We start from the raw sequence: 27,709 nt of genomic DNA, 5'->3' as shown, positions 1-27,709 counted from the left end.
CTCCCTCCTCCCAGCCTCAGCCTCCCTCCTCCCAGCCTCAGCCTCCCCCAGCCTCAGCCTCTCTTCTCTCAGCCTCACCCCTCCCAGCCTCCCCCAGCATCAGCCTCTCTCCTCCCAGACTCCCCCTCCCAGCATCAGCCTCCCCCAGCAGCCTCTCTCCTTCCAGCCAACCCCAGCATCAGCCTCCCCCAGCATCAGCCTCTCTCCTCCCAGACTCCCCCTCCCAGCATCAGCCTCCCCCAGCATCAGCCTCTCTCCTTCCAGCCTCCCCCAGCATCAGCCTCCCCCAGCATCAGCCTCTCTCCTCCCAGCCTCCCTCCTCCCAGCCTTCCCCAGGATCAGCCTCTCCCCTCCCATCCTCCCTCTTCCCAGCCTCCCTCAGCATCAGCCTCCCCCAGCATCAGCCTCTCTCCTTCCAGCCTCCCTCAGCATCAGCCTCTCTCCTTCCAGCCAACCCCAGCATCAGCCTCCCCCAGCATCAGCCTCTCTCCTCCCAGCCTCCCCCAGCATCAGCCTCCCCCTCCCAGCCTCCCCCAGCATCAGCCTCCCCTAGCATCAGCCTCTCCCCTCCCATCCTCCCTCTTCCCAGCCTTCCCCAGCATCAGCCTCCACCTCCCAGCCTCCCTCAGCATCAGCCTCCCCCAGCATCAGCCTCTCTCCTTCCAGCCTCCCTCAGCATCAGCCTCTCTCCTTCCAGCCAACCCCAGCATCAGCCTCCCCCAGCATCAGCCTCCCCCTCCCAGCCTCCCCCAGCATCAGCCTCCCCCTCCCAGCCTTCCCCAAGATCAGCCTCTCTCCTCCCAGCCTCCTCCAGCACGCCGTGCTCCTCTGCCGACACTCACAGATACATCGCATACACTCACACACACCCGATCGCATACACTCACACACACCCAATCGCATACACTCACACACACCCAATCGCATACACTCACACACACACCCGATCGCATACACTCACACACACACCCGATCGCATACACTCACACACAAACCCAATCGCATACACTCACACACACACCCGATCGCATACACTCACACACACACCCGATCGCATACACTCACACACACACCCGATCGCATACACTCACACACACACCCGATCGCATACACTCACACACACACCCGATCGCATACACTCACACACACACCCGATCGCATACACTCACACACACACCCGATCGCATACACTCACACACACACCCGATCGCATACACTCACACACACACCCGATCGCATACACTCACACACACCCGATCGCATACACTCACACACACCCGATCGCATACACTCACACACACCCGATCGCATACACTCACACACACCCGATCGCATACACTCACACACACCCGATCGCATACACTCACACACACACACACACACTGACAATATCGCACATCCACGCTCACACTCACAACATCCGGAGATACCACATGCTTCTGGCCATGTGATCCTCCGGCAGGTCCTGGAAGGTCACAACAGCACAGTATCGAGGCCGAGAAGCAAGCGATATCTCCGGATGCTGTGAGTGTGTGGATGCGATGTGATGTGTGTGTGAGGTGTGTGTGAGAGTGAGTGTGAGCCGGTGTACACTGGTAACTATGATACACATCGGGTAACCAAGGGACCTTAGTTACCCAATGTGTATAATGGTTACCAGCGTTCACGGGCTCCGTCAAGATCCCAGCATCGCAAGGTTATGTCTGGCGCTGCTGGGATCGTGACGGAGCCGGTGTAGAAGCAAGCGATATCCCAGGATGTTGTGAGTGTGTGGATGTGATGTGTGAGGTGTGTGTGAGAGTGAGTGTGATCTGATGTGTGTGTGTGTGTGTACTCACCTGTGAGTCGTGTCTCCGTGTCAGTTGGGCCAGAGCGAGCGTGCATTGCGTGAGGGGGGCGGGGCCTGCAGAGAGCCGGGGCGAGAGGCCAATCAGTGTGGGGGGGGCGGGGCCATGGCGAGCCCAGCGGCCAATCAGCTTTGTGTCACCGTAAGGACACAATTTTGGAGCATGACAGACAGACAGAATAAGGCAATTAATTATATATATATATATATATATATATATATATATATATATATATATATATATATATATATATATTACACTAACATTTAGTTGCCATTTAGAAACTGTGCACGTTGGCTCGCCGGCTCCTGGAATTTATTCAGCCCTGTCCTAATATATGAATTAAAGTTTTCCAGGATTATGCAAGGTCAGGAGTCTTCCTCATCCCTCGCCAGGGGGCTCTTAAGCTCCTTATGAAGAAGCGTCTTGCAAGACTCCCCCTTATATTGGTTATAGGAAGATGAAATGTCAATTAAACTATTAAGTAGGGTGCTGCCGAAAGCATCCATTGTGAAGGAATTATTACTGCCATTATTTAATCTTCGCTCAGGTCCTTTCATCCTATAAAATGGCAGCTGGCAAAGGATTAAAGAAGGAATTATTCTGTAATCGACAAAATGACAGTAGATAACATACTAAATAGTAGGTAAAGGGCTTTTATGTTCTCATCATGGGAAAAAAAGAAAAAAAAAAAAAGTTAAAAATAAAAATAATGAACATTAAATAGTTCAAAAGAACTCGACAACATTCAACTGTGCAATCTTTGCAAATCTGCCCTAATAAAGTTTGCGACAAGCAACTGCAAGGAATGCTGCACATGGCCGTGCCCTGCATCTCCATAGTAGGGAGCCATTGTGCTTCCGGATGCTGCCGTACAGGCACGATCCAACTGAGTGCCTACAGAGAGTGTCCATTACAAGCAATACTCACAGAATACTTCCATACAGAGCTCAATGAGGAATGTACATGTATGTGCAGTTGTGGCCAAAAGGTTTGAGACGGATGTAAATCTTGTTTTTTGTTTTTTTAAAAAAAAAAAAAAATTACTGCTTCAGCTTTTATAGTGGCTTTTTACATTAACTGAGCTTTTACATTATTATGAAGAGTTATCAGATCAATCACAAAGTCATCGCTTGCCATGAAATTTAAAGGAAACCTGTCAGGTCCAATATGCTCCCAGTCCCTGTATACACTAGCATAGATAAAGAGGTCTTTAGAAAAAGTATTTCTAAAGATCTTATATTGTATGCTAATGAGCACAGGGACTAGTCCCCTGGGCGTTAGTTCCCCTGGCTAGTCGGCTCCATTAGCATGTTAGTACACCCCTGTGGGTATGATGCTCTGTTTTGCTGGATTTGCTCTCTAGCCCCTGGCAGCTTCATTAGCCTTTTTTGTGTTCACCTGCTGATCTTGTAGGTTTTTTTAAAAAAAAAACCCCAGAAAAGATGCAGTGTAGAGTAGGACCCAGCAAAGGAGGGTGCCGTGAAGTGGCGCTGGGCTAGTATTATAATGGCCATTTTATTATTCTAAATACCTCCAAAAAAAGATTTTATTAGGTAGAATTTATTGTGGTTTTGCAGTGTGCAACTGCTCCTATTTTTCTCATTTTAGGCTGCTTTCATACATCCGGTTTTTCTTCTGCGGCACAATCCGGCACTTTGTAGGAAAATCGCAACCGTTTTTTTTTGCTGCCGGTTGCGATTTTCCTGCATAGACTTTAATTAGTGCCGCATGGCCTTGCGTTCCGTCCGGTTTTTGCCGCATGCGGCAGATTTAGCCGATGCGGCGGCCGGATGGAACGTTGCCTGGCACGTTTTTTCGAGCGGCAAAAAAAAACCGCATCGCGCCGCATTCGGCCGATGCGGCGCATCTCTCAATGCATGCCTATGGCGGCCGGATGCGGCAAAAACCGCATCCGGCCGCCGCATGCGGTTTTTGCCACTGCGCATGCTCAGTAGCATGCCGCAAGCGGCAAAAACCGGACGGGCCGCAAGGGAAAAACTTATGCAAAGGATGCGGTGTTTTCACCGCATCCGTTGCATAGCTTGCACAGCCGGATTGAGCCGCAGAGCTCAAGCCGGATGTGTGAAAGTAGCCTAATATATATACTAACTGTACTACCCGACTTCGCCCGGGTTAATAACTGCTGTTGACAAAATAGAACGTATTAACAAAAATGTATTCTGCACACAAAAACCACAAAACAAATAGATATAAATGTAATTATAATGTCTGTCTCCCCCTCTGTATATATCTCTCTCTTTGTCTGTCTCTTTCCCTGTCTGTCTCTGACTGTCTCTCTTTCTCCGTCTGTTTCAATCTCATTCCCTGTCTATCTGTTACTTTCCTTGTCTGTCTCTTTCCCTGTGTCTGTCTCTTTGTCTGTCTCTTACCCTCTCTTTCCCCATCTGTCTGTTTCCCTATGTCTGTCTCTTTACCTGTCTTTTTTCCTCTCTTTCCCTATCTGTCTGTTTCCCTGTGTCTGTCTCTGTCTCTTTGTCTGTGTCTCTCTCTTTCCCTGTCAGTCTGTCTCTTTGTCTGTGTCGGTCTCTTTGTGTGTCTCTTACCCTATGAGAGTTTCTTACCCTGTCTGTGTCTGCCTCTTTCCCTGGCTGCATTGTGACACGCCAACATTCCATTTAAGGGCGTGGCTGCGCATTCTTCTGAAGTTCTGGCTGCACTGTGGCTCCCAGCTCCATTCGCTTTAATGGAGGCAGGTTTTTTGGTGAATAACTAAAGTGCGGGGTTAAAATTTCCCCTTAAAACATAGCCTATGACAATCTCGGGGTCCAGAAGTGTGAGTGTGCAAAATTTTGTAGCTGTAGCTGCGACGGTGCAGATGCCAATCCCGGACACACACACACACCTTTATATATTAGATATATTATAGCTATATCTTAGATCCTGAATTGCTGCATATTTCAGTTTCGCAATCAATATTTATTTGCTCACTTATGTAGCACTATAAATTCCCCAGCGCTTTGAAAACATCATCATCATGTTTACATGTTGCTTTTTTTAATATTTTTTTTCGGAATTACAACCACAGATTATGAAAAGAAAAATGGAGTGGAAATTATGTGCATTTTTGGCATGCAAACAAAAAAAAAGGCGAATTTAGAAATAAAATTTATTTTGCTGTTACTATAAAATGCTGCTTTTTGTCTGCACAAAATGGGGGGGGGCTTAATAGAAAACAAGCCATTGGGGTACATGGACAAGATATTACACATCTGAGTTGCACGGATCTATAAACACAGCCTCAATTGTTTTTATGAGCAATGTAAAATAAATGCATTTTACTTCTAACAATCATGGCCACAAACTGCAATGGCATAATAAGACAATTCGTGGCAAATCTGCAAATTCTTGAGATGCAGTTTCTTAACTGTGCAGTGAAAAGGTCTCAAATTTATGCTTAAAGGGTTAGTCCTTTTTACCGTGGGAACATAGCCTAATGCTGAGTTGTGAATGCATGGATTTACAGCCAAGAGAGTAGATTCTGGCTGCTTTGGCTCCTATGGTCAGACTATTGACCCTTTTCCTAGCACAAAACGCAAGAATGGACGCGTTACTTCTAAACCCTTGGAATTCTTGAAAGCCTAAAGCGTAGAGTGAAGTGGACCTGTAGAAGTTCGGGTCCGCCAAGTACAGCCAGACTTTAAATATAAGTTCGGTTCAGGACCCTGAGTCCCATATAAGTCAACTGAAAACAGAACTTCTGTGTTGTAAAATGGGTGTAGAAAGAGCTAGGTGGCTGCAAAAGGAAGCAAAAAAACAGTGACAATTAACCTGTGAATAAATGTGGATAGGGAATAAATAGAATTGTGGGCTCTTTCCTATTTTTCCTTACCAGTACAGGTAAAGCAGACAAAATGTGCAACCCTCAGCTGTTTGCTTTATGTTGGCTTGAGATAGAGATTTGTATAGGGGAAAAAAAACAAACAAAAAAAAACACCCCATTTTTGATAACCAGCCATGGTAAAGCAGACAGCTTAGTTATTTGGCCTTTCCCAACCTAAATCATAGCAGCCCGCAGTCACCCCAGAAATGGCATGAGTTGAGAAATTCCAAGCTGCCGCTGACCAGCAGTGATTATGGAGCTCAGTCATCAGAAATATAGGAATCAATGGACGTTGTGGGACATGACTGCATTGCATTTCGGCAGAACTTCCAGGATTTATTTTGAATAAAATGGTGCACAAGGGTGGGTGTGTGTGTTAACTCTTGCCGGGTTAGTAATGGAGGTGTCTGATAGACGCCTATACATTACTAACACCTGGGCTTCATGCCAGCTGTGAATTCACAGCTGACATCAACCCTGAAAGTATAACCCCCAATTGCCAATGCAACAGGGCAATCGGGAACAGCCAGGCAAAACGTCAGAATTGGTGCATTTAATGGATGCAACACTTCTGGGGCAGCTGCAGGCTGCTATTTTTAGGCTGGGAAGGGCCAAATAACCATGGACCCTCCCAGACTGATACCAGACCCCAGTGGTCAGCTTTAGGCCTCCTTCACACATCCTTGAGTCGGGTACGTGTGACATCAGTTTTCACACGCAACGGGGACACAGACACACGTAGACTCATTAAAATCAATGGGTCTGTGCACATGTCCGTGTTTTTACACGGACCGTTTGTCCGTGTGGAGCACATGTGTGTTCGTGTGGAGCCACATGGCGACATGTCCATTTTCTCTGGCAGCATGGGTGTCACACGGACAGCACACTGATGTTATCCGTGTGACACGTACAGGAGAAAACACAGGTGACAAAAAAAAAAATAATAATTTTTATACTTGCCTGTCTCCTGCACTGCTATTTCTGCCTCTGCTGTTGCTTCCAGGCCTGCTCATTATATATTCACTGCACTCAGTGCGGACCCGGAATTGACAGCAGCGTAGGAGATGAAAGCACCGGAGCCAAGTAATTATACCAGCTTATGTTGACCGTGTGCTATCTGGATGTCACACTGATAGCACAGGGACAGAACATGTAGAACACACACATGTACACACATGTAGCTATACCACGAACCATGAAACGTGTGTGTGTTTTCCGCAGACGTGTGTAAGCGCCCTTACCCATGGCTGGTTATTAAAAATAGGGCAGAGCCCACACCACTAATTTTTAATTATTTATCAACCCCTTCACCTGCGGGCGATTTTCTATTTTTGCTCTTTCCCCCCCAGTCTTGTAAGAAACTTAACTTTTTTAATTTTTATTTCAATATAGCCAGATGAGGGCTTGATTTTTGCAGGATGAGTTTTACACCAATACCATATTGTACTGGAGAACAGAAAAAAAAATCCAATTTCGGTTCAATTCCAAAAAGAAAAAAAAAAAAAAAAAATGCAATTCCACAATTTTATATTTTATTTTTTTTTTTTACCATCCTCACTATATGGTGAAACTGACCTGGCAATACGAGTCCCCAGGTTGGTACGAGTTTGTAGATACCAAAACATGTATAGTTTTACTTTTATGTAGACGGTGAAAAAAACCCTCAGACGTTTGTCAAAATACAAATTGAGCTTTTTCCAAGACCCGTAGCACTAATTTTTCGTAACCCCAAAAGAGTAGATGTGCACACTCACCACTTGATTATCTGGTGGTCCCATGCTGCAAATGGCTGGGGAACAGATGAATATTTATTCATTTATATAGCGCTATTAATTCCATAGCGCTTTACATACATTGTGAGCCCCAATGGGGACAGTGTTGCCAATCTAAGGTCCCCATTTGCATGTTTTTCTAGTGTGGGAGGAAACCGGAGAACCCGTAGGAAACCCACGCAAACAGATGAGAACTTCTGACTCTTGCTGTTGCTTCAGTGGTGCTTGCTTGTGCGGAAAGGCAAATCCAAAAGGTGAGCCAACTAGAAGAAAAAAGCCACACCTGCCGGAAAATAAAATCTAGACTTTATTGAGAATGATGCATATGTGGCGCCCCTTAGGCTTCCGTCGCCACAGGACATTGCACCCCATCCAGCGGTGTGATGCCCCATTCTGGGTGAGGAAAGGAGTGAACGCCGGTCCCCTGGCAAATCTACACTACACCCATTGTTAGGTACACACTGGGACCAGGGAGAGTGGCAGCAACCCTCCCATGCTGCATGCTGGGAGGGGCCGTAAGACCCATCCCTGCTCCTATAGGGTACAGCTTAGCAACTGGGGAGGTGGGAGGAGCCACCAGAGAGCAGACACTGAAAGGAAGATCAAGTGTAGGGAGTTGAAGAGAGTGAGGGGAAGGAGAAGGAGGTCTGCAGGAGGCAGACGAGAAGGAGAAGAAGAAAAGCTCTAGTCAGACAGGAGCTAAGGAAAGAAAGAGATGCTTCTTGGTGAAGATCCTGGGACTCAGAGGGTCCAGGTGACACCAAGCAGGGAACGAAGGGATTCCAGGGCCACGGATAGCTTGTGAGCTGTGGTGGCCTGTTCCACAAGAACATCGGTGGAGGGATCAAGCTGCAACAGGGGACGGTCCCTAGAAACCGGAGGAGTGCAAAATCATCTCCAACAGTGAAAACCGAGGCCCGGGGAAAGTTGTAAACTCCCCGGGCCACAGCCCACAGCAGAACCTCTAAAAAGGGGGCAAGTAACCGACAGGCAAGCTCCCAGCCTGGAGGCTGTAGTGGAGGCCGAGCAAGTTCATCCTAAAAGAGCTAGGCTTAAGGAGACAGCTGAAGACAGAGACACTTTAGAGAGAAGGGTACCGGCTTTTACTCCAGAAATTACCCAGAAACGGCGGAGGTCCCTGACAGTGGGTTCCAGCAGTCCAGAGGCACCAGTGTGCATCTACCAGGATGTGTGAGTAAACAACTTGAAACTGCACCCTTGGTGTTGCCTCTGTTATTTCATCTGCATAGACTTCCACTACACCATAGACTCTGACGAGCATCAACAGTGTCCCCGGGGCACCGCTCCACCTGTGGGGAGCAGTACCACCATTGCTGCCATATCATCACCCCGGAGGCTTCACACAGCAGCGGCGGCTTAATAGGCGCAAACCACAGATGGCATCACGAACACAAACTTTAATTCATCAGCCATACTGACAGCTACCAAGGCCACGGAGTCGGGCCCCGCCACCACTGACTACCCCCGGACTAGTCTGGACCGGCACCGGGTGTCCCATAGCCCTGGGGTGGGCGAGTCACATAAAGAATGTGGATGTCCAGAAGGATGACGGCCGTTTCGTGCAGGTGCCCTTCTACGGGTCTTTACTCTAAGACCCATAGTGTTCTCGTTTTTTTGGGATGTGACGGCTTATTTTTTTGTGTCTTGAGCTGACGTTTTTAATTATTCCATTTTTAGGTAGATACGATGGTTTGATCGCCTGTTATTGCATGTTAATGCAGTGTTGCGGTGACCAAAAACATCATTTTGGCGTTTGGAATTTTTTTCTCGCCACGCCGTGTACCGATCGGATTAATTGACTTTATATTTTCATAAAATCGGGCATTTCTGAACATGGCGATAACAAATGTGTATTTTTTTGTAAGGTTTCTTTTTTTCAATGGGTGAATAAAAGGAGGGCGATTCGATCTGTGTTTTTTTTAAATATTTAAAAAAGAAAATTTCAATACAAATTTTTATTGTTTTCACAAATTTCCCTTGGGGAGTTTATGCCTGCACTGTCTGATCGCTTCTGCTGAACAGAACAGTGCTGCAGCAGAAATGCTGATCTGAGAGTGCTGCGCTCTGCCGGCATTCACAGCAAGTGAGTCATAACAGCAACATGGATCATCAGCTAACCCCACGATGTATTGGCAAGCTATTGACTCCCCATGATCACGTCATGGGAACATTAGATCTCCAATCCACCCGTGCCTGTTGGCTGTACGTGTCCGCTGATGAGATCAGCAGACGTGGGGGGGGGGGGGGATAATGCATTTTCACCGTGTGAGCCCTCATTAAAGGAACAGACACGGCCAACAATGTATACATACGTCCTTGGACAGGAAAGGGTTAAATAATTATAAAAAAAACCTGTGGAATCCCCTTTTTTTTTTACATCTAGCCAAGGTGAGACTAAGACTGCAGCCCGCAGTTGTTTGTTTTACATGTGCTATCAAAAATAGCCATAAAAAAGAAACAAAAAAAGTTTAAACTTTATTGTTCACAGCAGCGTACAGGCAACCTCCGCATGCCTTTCAACAAACTTTATTAACAAATGAACAGTACCAGAACACCGAACTTAGACTTTAAAAAATAAATAAATAAATAAATAAATAAATAAATAAGTGTTTGAGGCCTCGGTTCTATTTGCGCATAGCTCCCGTTGCAAGAGCATCAGAAGTGATATGCTAATGACCATCCGCTGCGAGCGTCAACTGAGGGTCATGCGACTGATCTGATATTGTGATCATGTGACGCCCTGGCCGGGCCAGGTAGTCACAGATAGGGCCCCGCATTACACCAGTCCCCTAACAAGGTGACAGCAGCCAAACCTTTAAAACCTAGTCACCTCCCTCAGTGCTTGATGGACACACCAGGCGGTTGGACACGCCCACCGAGGCATTTGGATGGCCTGAGGCGGGAAAACACAGAAGAGCAGTTTGAAAGTTCAGTGGAGGAGGACAGGCCTGTGTGACAGGCCTGTGACAGACTGACAGGTGCCAGGGTAGGAGCCCGGGTACCTTTGGTTAGGAGGCAGACGGAGGCCTCTGTCTGCAGGAGCCGGGAAGACGGCTCGGTGGAACCGTGGTTGACCAGGATAGGGTAGTGGATCGGGACAGGGTAGTGGCCCGCCGGTATCGACCCGGGGAACCGACTCGGAAACCGGAGCACAAAGGGGGGGTACTCAGACCCTGAAGCTAGGTCCAGAAGCTACTGGGGGCTATCTAATTAACTGATTGCGGCCAGGACTATAGGTCCTGTCCCACTTAATGTCCCGACTGAAGGCAACAGAGGGGGATAGAAAGCCACTGTCGTGGCAGAGAGATCCCACGGGTCAGCGTCTGCAGGCAAAGGGCTCCTCCGGCAACCACAAGCCGGGGAGCGGACTCCTGAAGTTGCAAGCGCAGGTAGTCCACCATCACACAAAAGGTGCAGGAGAAAGACAGAGACCACCAAACGGGTGGGGGACCAGACTGCAGCCGGCTGTGGGCACCGACCACCATCACCTTGGTTTACCAGAGACTCGTGTGTGATTACTAACAGAGAGTACATCAGTGCCCTCCGGCCGCCCATCTCCCTGCACTGCCCAACAACCCCCCCCCCCCCCCCAACGGGTCCCGGGACCACCATCCCTACACACGGAGGGGTTAACAACTTGCTGCGCAACATCTCCCCCGGGTGCCCCGTAACTGCAGCGGTGGTGTCCACCTTCACCACATTCCATGGGTGGCGTCACAAACTTAAACACGGCTCCGGCCGTACACCTATGTCCCCAAAACACCAACTCCTTTTTGATCGGAGTGACCGCAGGAGCCCCAGGTCCGGAGACCCTAGAGCCACTCACTGAAGGTCCGGACCCAAGCGGCTCGGCTGCCACCGAGCACGGGGCGGCACAATCGCATCACAGCTGTGGAGAAGAGGGAGGGAGCACTTTCTCCCCATCTCCGCAGCCTGTTTCTGCATACATTGCATTGAATGACACGAGAGTGCAGTGTGATGTTTCACATGCTCCCATAAACTTGTATGGGGGGGGTGTGACCCAAGACTCGCTGCCAAACGCTGTATGCTGCAATCCATTCCGCATGCCATGAGAAATCAATTGCAGATGGACACTGCCCCACAGTTTTGCACTGGTGCGAGTGCAATCTCATGTTTTATCCGATTACACTCGGCTATGTTCATCGCAAGTGGAACCGAGGCCTGAGTCCCAGACACTTTGTGACCAGTATTAACTCCGAACTTTTCCATTTGGATTTCCTCATCCCTAATAAACCTTTAAAAGCCTAAACATATGAAATACACCTCAAACCTGCCCAAGAATAAAAAAAAAATAAAAAATTGAATCTATATTTTTACCATATAAAAATGTTATTTGTCTTGTAATGTTTATATATATATATATATATATATATATATATATATATATATATATATATATATATATATATATATATATATGTTGTTGTGTGTAGTTACCAAGTGTTTGTGTAGGGCGCTGTATATGTTCTGGGTGTGGCGGGGGGTGAGAGCGGTGTTGTATGTGTGTTGCGTTGTTTGTGGAGCGCTGTGTGTCTGTCGCGTTGTGTGTGTGTGTTGCGCGGTTTGTGTGGGTGTGGTGTGTTTTGGGGGGAGGTATGTTTTGTGCAATGTGTGTGTTGTGCGGTATGTGCGTATATTTATGTATGCCGCGGTGTTTGTGTGTTTGGTGTTGTGTGTGTGCAGCGGTGTGTGTGTGTGTGTGTGTGTGTGTTGGGAGGTGCGCACCTCCCCATCGTGCTACATCCCCCATGCTGCGCACTCCCCATCGTGCTACATCCCCCATGCTGCGCACTCCCCATCGTGCTACATCCCCCATGCTGCGCACTCCCCATCGTGCTACATCCCCCATGCTGCGCACTCCCCATCGTGCTACATCCCCCATGCTGCGCACTCCCCATCGTGCTACATCCCCCATGCTGCGCACTCCCCATCGTGCTACATCCCCCATGCTGCGCACTCCCCATCGTGCTACATCCCCCATGCTGCGCACTCCCCATCGTGCTACATCCCCCATCGTGCTCCATCCGCCATGCTGCGCACCCGCCATCGTGCTCCATCCGCCATGCTGCGCACTCCCCATCGTGCTACATCCCCCATGCTGCGCACTCCCCATCGTGCTACATCCCCCATGCTGCGCACTCCCCATCGTGCTACATCCCCCATGCTGCGCACTCCCCATCGTGCTACATCCCCCATGCTGCGCACTCCCCATCGTGCTACATCCCCCATGCTGCGCACTCCCCATCGTGCTACATCCCCCATGCTGCGCACTCCCCATCGTGCTACATCCCCCATGCTGCGCACTCCCCATCGTGCTACATCCCCCATGCTGCGCACTCCCCATCGTGCTACATCCCCCATGCTGCGCACTCCCCACCGTGCTACATCCCCCATGCTGCGCACTCCCCACCGTGCTACATCCCCCATGCTGCGCACTCCCCATCGTGCTACATCCCCCATGCTGCGCACTCCCCATCGTGCTACATCCCCCATCGTGCTACATCCCCCATCGTGCTACATCCCCCATCGTGCTACATCCCCCATCGTGCTACATCCCCCATCGTGCTACATCCCCCATCGTGCTACATCCCCCATCGTGCTACATCCCCCATCGTGCTACATCCCCCATCGTGCTACATCCCCCATGCTGCGCACTCCCCATCGTGCTACATCCCCCATGCTGCGCACCCGCCATCGTGCTCCATCCGCCATGCTGCGCACTCCCCATCGTGCTACATCCCCCATGCTGCGCACTCCCCATCGTGCTACATCCCCCATGCTGCGCACCTCCCCATCGTGCTACATCCCCCATGCTGCGCACCTCCCCATCGTGCTCCATCCCCCATGCTGCGCACTCCCCATCGTGCTCCATCCCCCATGCTGCGCACTCCCCATCGTGCTCCATCCTCCATGCTGCGCACTCCCCATCGTGCTCCATCCCCCATGCTGCGCACTCCCCATCGTGCTCCATCCCCCATGCTGCGCACTCCCCATCGTGCTCCATCCCCCATGCTGCGCACTCCCCATCGTGCTCCATCCCCCATGCTGCGCACTCCCCATCGTGCTCCATCCCCCATGCTGCGCACTCCCCATCGTGCTCCATCCCCCATGCTGCGCACCCCCCATCGTGCTACATCCCCCATGCTGCGCACTCCCCATCGTGCTACATCCCCCATGCTGCACACTCCCCATCGTGCTACATCCCCCATGCTGCACACTCCCCATCGTGCTCCATCCCCCATGCTGCGCACCCCCCATCGTGCTCCATCCCCCATGCTGCGCACCCCCCATCGTGCTACATCCCCCATGCTGCGCACTCCCCATCGTGCTACATCCCCCATGCTGCACACTCCCCATCGTGCTACATCCCCCATGCTGCACACTCCCCATCGTGCTACATCCCCCATGCTGCGCACCCCCCATCGTGCTACATCCCCCATGCTATAATAGTTTTCCTATTATACTCAGAGAGGAGTATAATAGGAGGACTGTAATAGGAGGAGTAGTCCTGGGGGGAGAGGAGTATAATGCCGGCTCCCTGCACATGTGTACCGGGAGCCGGTGTACGCTGGTAACTATGATACACATCGGGTAACTAAGGGACCTTAGTTACCCGATGTGTATAATGGTTACCAGCGTTCACGGGCTCCGTTAAGATCCCAGCATCGCAAGGTTATGTCTGGCGCTGCTGGGATCGTGACGGAGCCGGTGTAGAAGCAAGCGATATCCCAGGATGTTGTGAGTGTGTGGATGTGATGTGTGAGGTGTGTGTGAGAGTGAGTGTGATCTGATGTGTGTGTGTGTACTCACCTGGGAATCGGGGCTCCGTGTCAGTTGGGCCAGAGCGAGCGTGCATTGCGTGAGGGGGGCGGGGCCTGCAGAGAGCCGGGGCGAGAGGCCAATCCGTGTGGGGGGGCGGGGTCACGGCGAGCTCAGCGGCCAATCAGCTTTGTGTCACCGTAAAACAATTTTGGAGCATGACAGACAGACAGAATAAGGCAATTATAGATAGAGAGAGATATATATATATATATATATATATACACATACACATATATATATACATACATACACACACACACACACACACACACATATACACACATACAGTATATATACACTATAATATATATATGACAACATTTTTCTATGGTAAAAATATAGATTTTCTATCGCTGCGTGAGAGTTATCAAAATTAATAAAATATTTTAATCCCATACAGAAAAAAAAAAAGAATAAAATAAAAAATGGAAATATTGGCATCCCTGTTAGGCCACGTGCACACACTGAGTATTTGGTGAGGTTTTTTTACCTCAGCATTTGTAGCCAGAACCAGTAGTGGGTGATAAATACAGAAGTGGTGCCCGTGTTTCTGTCTTTTCCTCTATCCCTGGTTTTGGCTTAGGCCACGTGCACACATTGATTATTTGGTGAGGGGTTTTTTACCTCAGTATTTGTAGCCAAAACCAAAAAATGCCCCAAACACTCTGTGTACACGTGGCCTAACCCAAAACCAGGAGTAGAGGAATCAGAGGTAAAGATAAATACAGAAGTGGTGCCCGTGTGTCTATCACCCACTGCTGCATTTATCACCCACTGCTGGTTTTGGTTACAAATACTGAGGTAAAAACCTCACCAAATACTCAACATGTGCACGTGGCCTTATTCTGACTTTCCTAAAAAGTGGAATAAAAAATAAAATTATTATTAATAATGTGAACCACAAAATGGGAGTGATAAAAAATTACAGATCGTATCGACCAAGTAAGAGAAAAAAAAAAAAAAAAAGCTATAGGTCTTGGAAGGCAAAGAGTAAACTTGAAAGGAAAGAGGGCTCATCAGGATCCCGTATGAACCTGAAGCCATCCCTGCAAATAGAGGACATCTAGTAGCATGGAGTCTGCAATGTTAGCACCCACTGTGTCTGCATATCTGGGGAGAAAAAAAAACTAAAAGACAAAAAAAAAAACAAACAAGAAATTCAGTACAGGGCATTACCAATAGTCGCCCAGCCGGATGATACTAGTAGTACTGTGTAATATCATGTGTGAGGTTTCCTATGCACTTACCCTATAAGATTTAGCTGCGTCTCCTCCTCCGTCGGGAGCAGCTCTGAGCTCAGGCACAGCTGATCTTAGCCCTCTCAGGTGTCACTTAGGCAAATTAAGGGCCTGGTCCACATGGAACATTTTTTGCAGGGTATTTTTTTTTGTGTGGAAGGCCTCTTTCACACGTCCATGTCTCCGGTACGCATTTGGTTCGTTTCCTCACGTACCGGAGACACGGGCACACGTAGACCCATTAAAATCAATGGGTCTGCGCACCTATGCGTGTTTTGCTATGGACCGTGTGTACGTGTGCTCCACACATTTTTCTCCGGCATCATGGGAGTCACACGGCATGCACACGGACGTGATCCGTGTGACATGCACCGGAGAAAACACACGTGTTTGTAAAAAAAACAAAAAACAACTATACTCACTTTTTCCAGTGCTGCTGTCACTTGCTTCCGATCCCGCTCATTATGCTCATTGCATATTCACTTCACTCCGGGCCGGAAGCAGCAGCAGCGGGGAGTCAGCAGGACCGGAGACCGAAGATCAGCACCACGGACAGCAACGCCAGGGACAGGTGAGTAGAAAGTTTCCGTTCTCCATGTGTTATCACGGATAACACACAGAGAACACACGTGTGCCATAAACACGGCGCACCTTTGACACGTCCGTGAAAAACGTTCGTGATTTTCACGGACGTGTGAAAGAGGCCGAACATAGGGACTTATAAGTGATATGATAAGTATCTGCACACAACAACCAATCAGATTCCACCTCACATTTTTCAAAGGCTATTTGAAATATGCAAGCAGTAAGTTCATTGGTTGCTATGGGCAATGCACGTGCTGCATCTCAGGCCCACAGGCCTGGTAAAAAATGAATGTAAGCTCCAAGGCTGTGTGCGCACGTGTGCGTTTTGTATGCGTTTACGCAGCGTTTTAAACTGCAGCGTAAACAAATGCGTTCTGCGTCCCCAGCAAAGTCTATGAGAATTTAGGAAATTCCATGCGCACGTTGCGTTTTAAAACGCAGCGTTATGCATGCCAAATTTTTTAACAAAAACGCTGCGTTCTAAAAAGCAACATGTCACGTCTTTTGTGCATTTTGGATTCTTTTTCCACTCTATGGGAGAGAAAGCATCCAGAACGCATCCATTCTGCATTCAAAATACATCCAAAACACAACGTTTCGGCTGTGTTTTGAAACTGCACAAGCAGTGACAAAATGCTGCGGAATATTTGACAACCAGAATGCAGACGTGCACACATAGCCTAAAGGCGCCGTCACATGCAACGACGTATCTAACGATAAATCGCCGGGGTCACGGATTCCGTGACGCCCATCCGGCATAGTTAGCGACGTCGTTGCGTGCGACACCAACGAGCGACCGTTAACGATCAAAGATACTCACCTTATTGTTGATCGTTGACACGTCGTTCATTTTCATAAAATCGTTGATTGTTGAAGGCGTAGGTTGTTGGCGTTCCTAAGGCAGCACACATCGCTATGTGTGACACCTCGGGAACGACGAACTACAGCTTACCTGCGGCCGCCGGCAATGAGGAAGGAAGGAAGGAGGTGGGCGGGATGTTACAGCCGCTCATCTCCGCCCCTCCGCTTCTATTGGGCGGCCGCTTAGTGATGCCGCTGTGGCGCCGCACAAACCGCCCCCTTAGAAAAGAGGCGGTTCGCCGGCAGCAGCGACATCGCTAGGCAGGGAAGTCCGTGTGACGGCTCCAAACAATTTTGTGAGCCACGGGAAGCGATTTGCCCGTGACGCACAAATGGCAGGGGCGGGTACGCTTGCAAACGATATCGCTGCGTGTGACGGGGCCTTAACACTTTCTCACAAAAAATAAAGGTTCAGATGAGCATATTAAAAAATGTCCATTTTTTTTCATCAGAATGTCATCTCTGTATAATTTTTTACATTTGTGTGGCATTCATTTTGCAAATGAACATTTTAAAATATAACAGGCCAAAACTAGATTTGCTTAGCTTAGAAAAAAGACGTCTCAGAGAAGATCTTATTTATATGTATATAAAGGACTGGCACATGACTTATTCCTTCCAAAGACAATACTAAGGACCAGGGGGCACTCACTGCGAATGGAAGAAAAGTGATTCCGGCAGCTAAATAGGAAAGGGTTCTTTACAGTTAGAGCAGTCAGACTGTGGAATGCCCTACCACAAGAGGTAGTAATGGCAGACACTATAACAGCTTTAAAAAGGGGCTGGATGATTTCCGCAGTACACACAACATTGTGGGTTAGGCTGGAAACACATCTATGCGAGTAAAATCGGTCCGAGTTGGCTGTAAAAAAACTCGGCTGATTTTAGTTCACGTTAGGTCAGAGTGCAATGCAACTGCACTGCGATCCTGAGATTTTTCTCATGATTGCAGTTTTTTCCTCAGCAGCTGTCATCTGCCATTCAGCTCTGCTACATAGCCGCTGACAGCAGCCACAGACAGCCACGTAGCAGAGCTGAATGGCAGATGACAGCAGACACAGACAGAGCCGCACTGTCAGAATGAACTCAGGTGAACTTCACCCGACTTCATTGTCATGCCGCGGCTCTGTCTGTGTCGCGTCCTGATTAGCGGTCACCCGTGAAGGACTCACCGGTGACCGCTAATCCCCTGAGTGACTGAATTGAGCAGCACGATTAGCGCTGCTGTCACTCAAGTTAATCGTGGCCACCGCTGGACCCTCCCCCTGTGACCGCAACTCACCTGTGACTTCATCGCTGTCACTCGGGCGACTTGCTGTCACTGTTGGAGGATCTAGCGGTGGCCACGAGTTACCTGACTGACATCAGCTGATCGCGCGTCTCACCTCAGTTTCTGCGTGGAGGTGACAGGAGCGGCGGTGTCTTCTGCAGCTCCTGTCACCTTCATGTAGCAGAGCTGGAAGCAATGAGGGACCTCCCTGGATTACGTCGGACATGGATGGGTTTTTTGCGTACTTAATAAAGTGGTGAACGAGGGTCTTTGTTATTGTTTATTATTTCAAATAAAGGATTTTTTCACTGTGTGTTTATTAACTTTAATTTACAGGTTAATAATTGGGGGTGTCTCAGACGCCTGCAATGATTAATCTAGGATTTAGTGGCAGCTATGGGCTGCCATTAACTCCTTATTACCCCGATTGCCAACGCACCAGGGCAAATCGGGAAGAGCCGGGTACAGTCCCAGAACAGTCGCATCTAATAGAAGCGGCCATTCTGGGCGGCTGCTGGCTGATATTGTTAGGCTGGGGGGCTCCCCATAACGTGGAGCTCCCCATCCTGAGAATACCAGCCTTCAGCCGTATGGCTTTATCTGGCTGGTATTAAAATTGGGGGGGTCCGCACGCCGGGTTTTTTTAATTATTTATTTTAATGCACAGCATAGACACGCCCACTGGCTGCTGTGATTGGTTGCAGTGAGACAGCTGTCACTCAGCGTGGGGGCGTGTCTGACTGCAACCAATCATAGGTGCCGGTGGGTGGGTAAAGCAGGGAATACGAGATTGAATAATGAGCGGCCAGCTTTTTCAAAAGAGAAGCCGCCGGAGCAGTGTGAACGCCGTGCAGCGCTGCGCTGATCGGGGATCGGTGAGTATGAGAGAGGGGAGGAGAGGGATAGACCGACATGGACAGAGAGTGAGGGACAGAGATAGTGACCGACTGACAGACCGACAGAGAGAGAATAGAGACCGAGAGGGAGAGACTGACTGACAGAGAATAGTGATTGACAGACATTGTGAGACATCACTCGTTTCCAGTGTTTTAGGAAGCATGCGTGAAATGTATTTAGAAAATCGGATGTCACTAGGATGGTGTGAGTGCTGTCCCGTGACATCCGATTTTTTATACGGTCTCATAGACTTGCATTGGAGAGACTCTCAGTAGAAACTCGCAAAAAAGCAGCATGCTGCAATTTCTTTCTCAGTCCGATTTGGATGAGAAAAAAAAAAAAAAAAAAAAAAATCGCCAATGCGAGCTGAATCATTCACTAACATGTGTCCGATTCCAATGCGAGATTTTCTCGCATTGCTCTACTGCGAGACACTGAGACACTCGCAAGTGAGAAGCAGCCCTTATAAGTGACTTAGGGACAAAATGTATAATTGGTGATGAAAGGTTAAACTGGATGGACCTAGTTACATAGGTTGAAAAAAGACCTATGTTAAAACAATTTCCAAATTATAAGCCAAATACCTGCAAAACATACTGATGGTAAACCATTTCTGATCTGTTTTTGTTTTGTTTTTTTGCGCATTCATTGACTTATAAGGCTATGTGCACACGCTGCAGATTTGGTGCAGAAATTTTCTGCATGAAAACTGCACCTCCTGGCAGAAAAACGCAACTAAAAACACATGATTTTTGGTGCGTATTTGTGCTATGAGATTTTTTTTTTTTAATGAAGACAATGGGCGGAAGGGGTAAGAGTATGTGCATACAGTGCATTTTCTATGCAATGTTTGATGCATTCTTTTTTGGCAAATCTGCACCAAAATCTGCATATGAGATTTCTTAAGTGTTGTGCGCACGTCGCTTTTTTTCCCCCTTGCAGATTATATGCATTTTTGCTGCAGAGTTAACCTGTAGCATGTCAATCTTTGGAGCGTTTTTTTGTGCGTTTATCTAATGATAATCTCCTGTTTATTAAACAGTGATTTTATCAAAACTACACTAAGCAGCTCAGTAAATGACACATCGCTGGAATCTGATGCTCAGAAAGCCACGGACCCACTTGGGGGGAGGGGCGACATGACCAAGGGGGAGGTAGGGAGTGATGGGTTAATAGGGACAGTGGTATATGCCTAATATGGCTTTGGGGGATGGTTTTAGCCGGGGAGGAAGAGGAGGAGCAGGGAAAGGGTTAGCTGGGAGAGGAAGGAGTTACCTCCTCTTCTGTTTCCGGACGCCGAACGATCTGCACGTGCACCTCCATGGCAGATCTTCAGGAGCTCCAGCGTCTGATTCAGGCAGCGGTCGCAGCGCACGGGCCCCTGGCAGTGCAGACCCACATCAGGGCTGCCGGGGTTAACCCGTCGGCGCTTGCCCCTCGTCCCCCCAGCAGCGGCGGGCGCCAGTCGCGGCCCCCCCGCAGGTATTCCCCGGGCGCGGGGGGGGCGAGGAGGAGATGTAAGAGCCCCTCCAGGGACCCTCCGCAGAGTGCAGCGCAGCAGCAGCGTCTGGCTGCTGCAGAGGCCGGCGGGAGGAATCTTCGTTCCAGCCGCGGCGGTCGGGAGGTGGGAGTGGCCAGCACGGGGCCTGCTTCCGGTCCCGGCCTCCGGGCTGGAGTTACTGAGACTGCAGCGGCTCCAGGCCGGGAGCGCGCTCGGCGCAGGAGAGAGGCCAGCAGATCCCCCTGCAGTCGGCGGGGGGACCGCGGGGCTGCACGTGGCGGTAGGTCCGGCGCCGGGGGGGGGTCTGCGGTGCCTGACCCCGGTGCGGCTGAGAGAAGGAGTGACGGCGGGAGCCCTGCGGCAACCGCCGGGTCACTCAGTACCGCTGTGCAGCCCCCGGATGTGGCAGTCTCCCGTGGGAGCGGGAGGACTCGGCGGATGGAGGCCTGCAATAGCCCAGGAGGGCCAGAGGCGACGACGGCTGAGATCCGGAGCCGGGCGTCTGGTCGTCCGCGCCCAGAGGCCCCTTGCAGTCGGCAGGGGGGCGGGCGCAAGAGGTCGAGGCCCGGGGTGCCGGCGCGGGGGACAGGACGGTCTCCTGGGTTGTCACCCCGGGGCAAGAGATGGAGCGGGGATGACTCTGCCCACGCGGCGGCCCTGTCTGGCGGCCGTGGTGGGGGGGGTGCTGCGGCGGCGCCCCCCGGATGTCGGATGGAAGATGAGGCCAGCGGCGAGGAGGGGGAAGAGGCTTTCGGTTCGGAGGAGTCGGATGGACGACAGACGGAGGACAGCGAGGCGGCGGTCTCGGGAGACGCCGAGCGGCGGTCGGGTGAGACGGCCGCGGAGGCGGCAGGGGCTGCGCTGGCGGGGGGCTTCGGGGGGGGGGCGGCTGCGGCTACGGCAGCGCCCGCTGGTTTCGCAGTGTGGAGTCAATTGTTGGGGCTGTTGCAGGGGCTGGCGGCGGCTTCGGGAGCGGGGGGGGGAGGGGGCCCAGGCGCCGGTGGCGGCGTGGGTGGGTGCAGCCGGTTTAGGGGCCTCGGCGGCGACGGGGGGTGACGGAGCGGGTGCGAGTAGAGGGGGGGGGCGAAGGGGGGAGTGAGACGGGGGGGGGAAAGGAGAAGGAAAAGGAGAAGGAAAAGGAGAAGGAAAAGGAGAAGGAGGATGAGGTGGTGCGCTTAGATGATAGGGCTAAAAGCGAAGTTTATGTTTGTTTTGAGGGCCCGCTGGGGGCCCATTTAAAGAAGGAGGTGCGGGAAAAAATTTGGAAAGGGGAATATGTGGAGATATTTTCTCTGCTTCCCCTGGAGAAATTTAATTTGGATAGGGTTAAGCCGAGTGATTCCAAAAAGGAGAAGGACGAGGAGGAAAAGCGCCGTTATAGGCTTATTCCTCGGACTTTTGCCAACTGGCTACAGGCATTTGCGATTTTGGCGAGCGTGGTCGGGGAGAAGGAGCCGGAGCATTGTTCGGCTTTGTTCGGCTACATGGATGCGATAGGGGAGGCTTATCGAGTTTATGGCGGACTGGCGTGGCTGCGCTACGACGAGCAATTTAGGCAGCGGAAGGCATTGCGGCCAGATATGCGTTGGGACCATAAGGATATTTCCTTATGGATGCGATTGATGTCGGCACCGGCTCAGCCCTTTCGGGGGGGCGCCGGGGGTTCGGGGGGGGCCGGGTCCCCGGCAAGTTTCAAGAAAGGTTTGTGTTGGCAGTACAATGAAGGGCAGTGCAGGTTTGGAGCGGCGTGCCGTTTTAAGCATGAATGCTCCGGATGTGGGGGGGGACATAGCTTGTCCAAATGTTTTAAAAAAGGAAAAGGAAAGGCTGGTGATGGGGCTGGTAAGAGGGACGACGCCGGTGAAGGTAGAAGTGATGGTTCCGTTTTTAAATAGGTATCCGGACAAGGAGGCGGCGGCGTTGTTAAGTTCTGGTTTTTCGGATGGTTTTCATATTCCGTCGGTTGTTAATGCATCGGTTCCGCCGTATCGTAATTTGCGTTCCGCTCGGGATCACCCGGAAGTGGTGGATGAGAAGCTGGAAAGGGAGGTGGCTTTGGGCAGGATGGGCGGCCCTTATGTCGCCCCGCCGTGCGGGAATTTGGTGGTGTCACCGTTGGGGGTGGTACCAAAGAAGGAGCGGAATAAATTTCGGCTGATTCATCATTTGTCTTACCCGGAAGGGTTATCGGTGAATGATGGCATTGCGCCGGAGTTGTCGGCGGTATATTATGTGTCGTTCGATAAGGCGTTGGACCTGGTTAGGGCGGCGGGGCGGGGTGCATTGATGGCAAAGGCGGATGTGGAAGCAGCGTTTCGGTTGTTACCGGTTCATCCAGATAGTCAGCATTTGTTGGGTTGCTGGTGGGATGGCAGTTATTATGTTGATCGTTGTTTGCCAATGGGCTGTTCCATTTCGTGTTCGTACTTTGAGGCATTTAGTTCGTTTGTTGAGTGGGTGGTTCGGGACGTGTCCGGGCTTACGTCCATCATTCATTACTTGGATGATTTCCTGTGTGTCGGGCCGGCGGGTTCGATGGTTTGTGCGGGTTTGCTATTTGCGTTGCAAAAAGCTGCGGCCAGTTTCGGGATTCCTTTGGCGCCGGATAAGACGGAAGGCCCGGCGCCGGTGATGTGTTTTCTGGGAATTGAAATTGACACCATTGCTATGGAATGCAGGTTGCCGGCGGAGAAGGTCCGTGATTTGAGGTCCGCAGTGTCAGGGGTAAAAGCGGCGAAGAAGGTGCGGCTTAAGGCGGTGCAGTCTTTGCTTGGAAAATTGAATTTTGCTTGCAGAATTGTGCCAATGGGGAGAGTGTTTGCGAGGCGTTTGGCGACGGCGACGGCCGGGGTACGGTTGCCGGCGCATTTTGTGCGGATCACAAAGGCGATCAGGGACGATTTGGAAGTATGGGATCAATTTTTGCAGCATTTCAACGGCCGGACGCTGGTGATGGAGAGGGTGGCGTCTAACGGGGCGTTGCAGCTGTTTACGGATGCGGCGGGGTCGGCCGGGTTTGGGGCTGTCTTCAGAGGTCATTGGTGTGTCGGGCAGTGGCCACAGGCGTGGCGGGAGAGCGGCTTGGTTAGGAATTTGGCTCTGTTAGAGCTATTCCCCATTGTAGTGGCAGTGGAGCTATGGGGGTCGCACTTTGCCGGAAGGAAAGTGTGTTTTCATTGTGATAACCAGGCGGTGGTGCACGCGATTAACAACTTGTCTGCTAAGTCGGAGCCGGTGGTGGTGTATTTGCGGCATTTAGTGTTGAGATGTCTGCAGTTGAATGTGCAGGTAGTGGCAAGGCACGTTCCGGGTGTTGACAACGAGGTGGCTGATGCTTTGTCTCGTTTTCAGTTCAGCAGGTTTCGGGCGCTGTTGCCGTGGGCGGACGAAGTTGGAGTGGAGTGCCCCGAGGATTTGTGGCATCTGGTGAGGCGGTGATCTCAGACTTGATTCGGAACTCGGTGACCGAGGTGACTTGGTGCCGGTATGCTAAGGTGTGGGCTGAATGGGAGGAGTTGTTGCGTCTGATGTTTGGTGGGGAAAGCGTGGATTACTTGGTGGCTTTGTTGTCATTGGTGAGTACGGATTTTTCAGCCGGGTGATCGGCATCGGCTGTGGCACATCGGGTGTCGGCAGTGGCATTTTGGTTAAAAATGAGAGGGGAGCGTGATGTTTCACAGGATTTTCGGGTTCGTCAGGCTTTGCGGGGCTTTCGCCGTGGCGTACGGGAGAGGGACAAGAGGCGCCCTGTATCGTTTGGTTTGTTGAGACGGATGGTGGGTGGCCTGAGCGGCATTTGTGAGTCTGTGTACGAGACGGTTCTATTTACAACGGCTTTCGGTCTCGCTTTTTATGGGGCGTTCCGGATAGGCGAGCTGGTGAGCCCGTCCAGGGTGACGGGTGGTGGTTTGATGTTTGAGGACGTGCAAGTGAGCAGTAGTCAGGTGGAGTGCCGGATTCGCCGGTCAAAAATGGATCAGCTGGGCCGTGGTAGATTGGTGGTGTTATATGCGGTTCCAGGAGAGGAATTGTGCCCTGTGCGTGTAGTCGAGAGATTTATGGCCGTGAGGGGAGGCTTACCTGGCCCGTTGTTGCGGCATTTGAATGGGTCGTTTTTGTCGAGGTTTCAGTTTGTGGCGGTGCTGCGGCTAAGTCTACGTAACGCGGGGGAGCGCCCGGAGGAATTCGGGTCGCATTCATTCCGAATTGGTGCAGCAACGGAGGCAGCCCGTTGGGGGCTTGGAGATGAGGTGGTAAAGCGTATTGGTAGATGGGAATCTTCTTGTTTTCGGCGGTATGTGAGACCGCAGTTGTTGTAGCATCATGGGACTTTGGTTACGTGCGGAAGGTTTGAGGAAAGGGGTGTTTTTTGATGTGTTGGTGGTTGTGCTGTTATTGGTTTTGATATTTTCGTTTTGTTTTATTTGTTATAGGGAAGTGCCTGATCTGGATCTTGGGGCACTCCTTCGTATTTGGGGTGCCCGTCGGGCGGAGGTCCGCCCGAATGGTCGACAGCTGGGTTTGGATCGTGCGCAGGCGACTGTTCGATGGATCGGAGTTCGGGGCATGGAGTGGGGCAGGGTGGTCCCGGAATTTCGTTTCCATTGTAAAGTTGAGCGGCCCCCGGATGTGCTGGTATTGCATGTGGGGGGTAATGATCTTGGTGCCAGGGCGTCGCGGGATTTGATCCGAGACATAAAGATTGATTTACTGCAGTTGTGGAAGCGGTATCCTGGTTTGCTGGTCGTATGGTCTGACATAGTGACCAGGTTGGCATGGAGAGGGGCTCGGTCGGTGGAGAAGGTTAATAAGGCCAGGGCCCAGGTGAATAGGGTAGTGGCTAGGTTTGTGACCAGGAATGGTGGGATTGTGGTACGGCACAGGGATTTGGAGCCGGCTGATTGGCGATTTCGGAGGGGTGATGGTGTGCACCTCAACGAGGTCGGTCTGGATTTATGGGCGTTGGGTCTGCAGGATGGTGTGGAGCGTGCTTTTGGTGTGTGGCGGGTCCAGGCCACGTAAGGTGTCACGTGGTCTGTCCTGTGGCGGTGGGGGTAGGTCTGGTCCAGAGGTTTGGAAGTGATTGGTGGCTGGACCGGGAGTCATTGTCTTGGTATGGTGGCTCTCGGTTTCCGGGATGTGGCAGGCACGGGGTTCTGCCAAAGTGTGGGGGTCAATCCGTGGGTGATTGGCACCTCGTCTCTGGGTCGGTGTGTTGCGGCCGGGGACAGGGGGAGTAGTAGTAGTGGACTGGGCCTACCCCGGGGGGTATTGTAAATGTTATTGTCTATTGTTACCGTTATGTGGTTGTTTTGGGTCGCCCGTTGGACGGCGTCCCTAAGGTACTAGTCTGTAAAACAATAGGCAATAAAAAGGCTGCTGTGGCCATTTGAACCAAGTCGCATGCAGTCCGTGTGTTTAATTTTAGAGGATAAGGGGGTTTGGTTACACAGACATCATGACCGGAGAATCCTCCCTCAGCTGGTCAAGAAAGCCACGGACCCACTTGGGGGGAGGGGCGACATGACCAAGGGGGAGGTAGGGAGTGATGGGTTAATAGGGACAGTGGTATATGCCTAATATGGCTTTGGGGGATGGTTTTAGCCGGGGAGGAAGAGGAGGAGCAGGGAAAGGGTTAGCTGGGAGAGGAAGGAGTTACCTCCTCTTCTGTTTCCGGACGCCGAACGATCCCCGCCCACCCTCCCTTTGTGTTGTCATGTGGGAGATGTTTTTGGGTAGTTGGGATACCTTTTGTCACAGTAGCGGTGGGGGTAGGTCTGGTCCAGAGGTTTGGAAGTGATTGGTGGCTGGACCGGGAGTCATTGTCTTGGTATGGTGGCTCTCGGTTTCCGGGATGTGGCAGGCACGGGGTTCTGCCAAAGTGTGGGGGTCAATCCGTGGGTGATTGGCACCTCGTCTCTGGGTCGGTGTGTTGCGGCCGGGGACAGGGGGAGTAGTAGTAGTGGACTGGGCCTACCCCGGGGGGTATTGTAAATGTTATTGTCTATTGTTACCGTTATGTGGTTGTTTTGGGTCGCCCGTTGGACGGCGTCCCTAAGGTACTAGTCTGTAAAACAATAGGCAATAAAAAGGCTGCTGTGGCCATTTGAACCAAGTCGCATGCAGTCCGTGTGTTTAATTTTAGAGGATAAGGGGGTTTGGTTACACAGACATCATGACCGGAGAATCCTCCCTCAGCTGGTCATGCCCCTACATTATGCTTCTCTCAGATTAGGTGACAAAACCTGATGACATTACTTTTAACTGCTCATTAGCAGTTTAGTTTTAAATTGAGAAAAGGCGAGATGCGTGTTTCTTTTTGTTTTTAATCCTTTTTACATTAGTTGTAATGTAATGTTTTGTCAGCATATTTGCTTGAAAAATCGCTAGAGATTTCTTTATTGGTGAATGGCGTTAGGAAAAATGCCAAATTTATAAAACGCACAAAAAATGCTGAAAAGACTGAAAAGCAGCTTAGGAAACAACAAGAAAAAAAAAAAAGTTCAAAATGGCATTTCAGGGGGGGGAAAAAAATCTCCAACTTTTCCTGAAGCATCTTCCTTTTGCAAAACTCAATGGGTTTGCCCACCTGAAACAAAAAACACGTTGTCTGCATATTCCCATAGGGGCAGGTGGTGGGTGAAAACCAGAACCTGACTGAGATGGCGCGGGCTCAGCATCTGACTTTGCTTCATACACACACCCGATATTTGGGGAAGGAGTTCAAATTAAATAGGTTACAAAAACGGATAATAAACCGGACCCAATATGGTGATATGGGCCTAATGAAGAAGAAAAAACAGGCTTCTCTTTTACATTCTAATGTTAATCACAGACAACAAACATGGGTTATTATGGCTGCCGGGGCCTACTGAAGGCCCTCAAGGCCACCATCTTGGTACTGTAGTGAAGCTCTACCATAAGCTGAGCTTCACAGGAGACCATCATTTACATTATATTCCACAATACCCTTATATTGTATTTTATAGTATGAGTGATGCCACACAAGTGTATGGCATCAGATGTGATT

At 50.5% G+C, this 27,709-nt stretch overlaps 1 protein-coding gene across 6 annotated transcripts in view; it reads right to left on the bottom strand.

Moving 5' to 3' along the window:
- The window catches only part of JAKMIP1 (janus kinase and microtubule interacting protein 1), a 223,070-nt gene that overhangs the window by 174,624 nt on the left and 20,737 nt on the right, over positions 1–27,709 (bottom strand). The window lies entirely within an intron of this gene.

The sequence above is a fragment of the Anomaloglossus baeobatrachus genome, chromosome 1 (assembly GCF_048569485.1).
Source record: "Anomaloglossus baeobatrachus isolate aAnoBae1 chromosome 1, aAnoBae1.hap1, whole genome shotgun sequence".
NCBI lineage: Eukaryota > Metazoa > Chordata > Amphibia > Anura > Aromobatidae > Anomaloglossus > Anomaloglossus baeobatrachus.
Note: the sequence above shows the minus strand (reverse complement) of the source record. Positions and strands in the feature narration are given on the sequence as shown.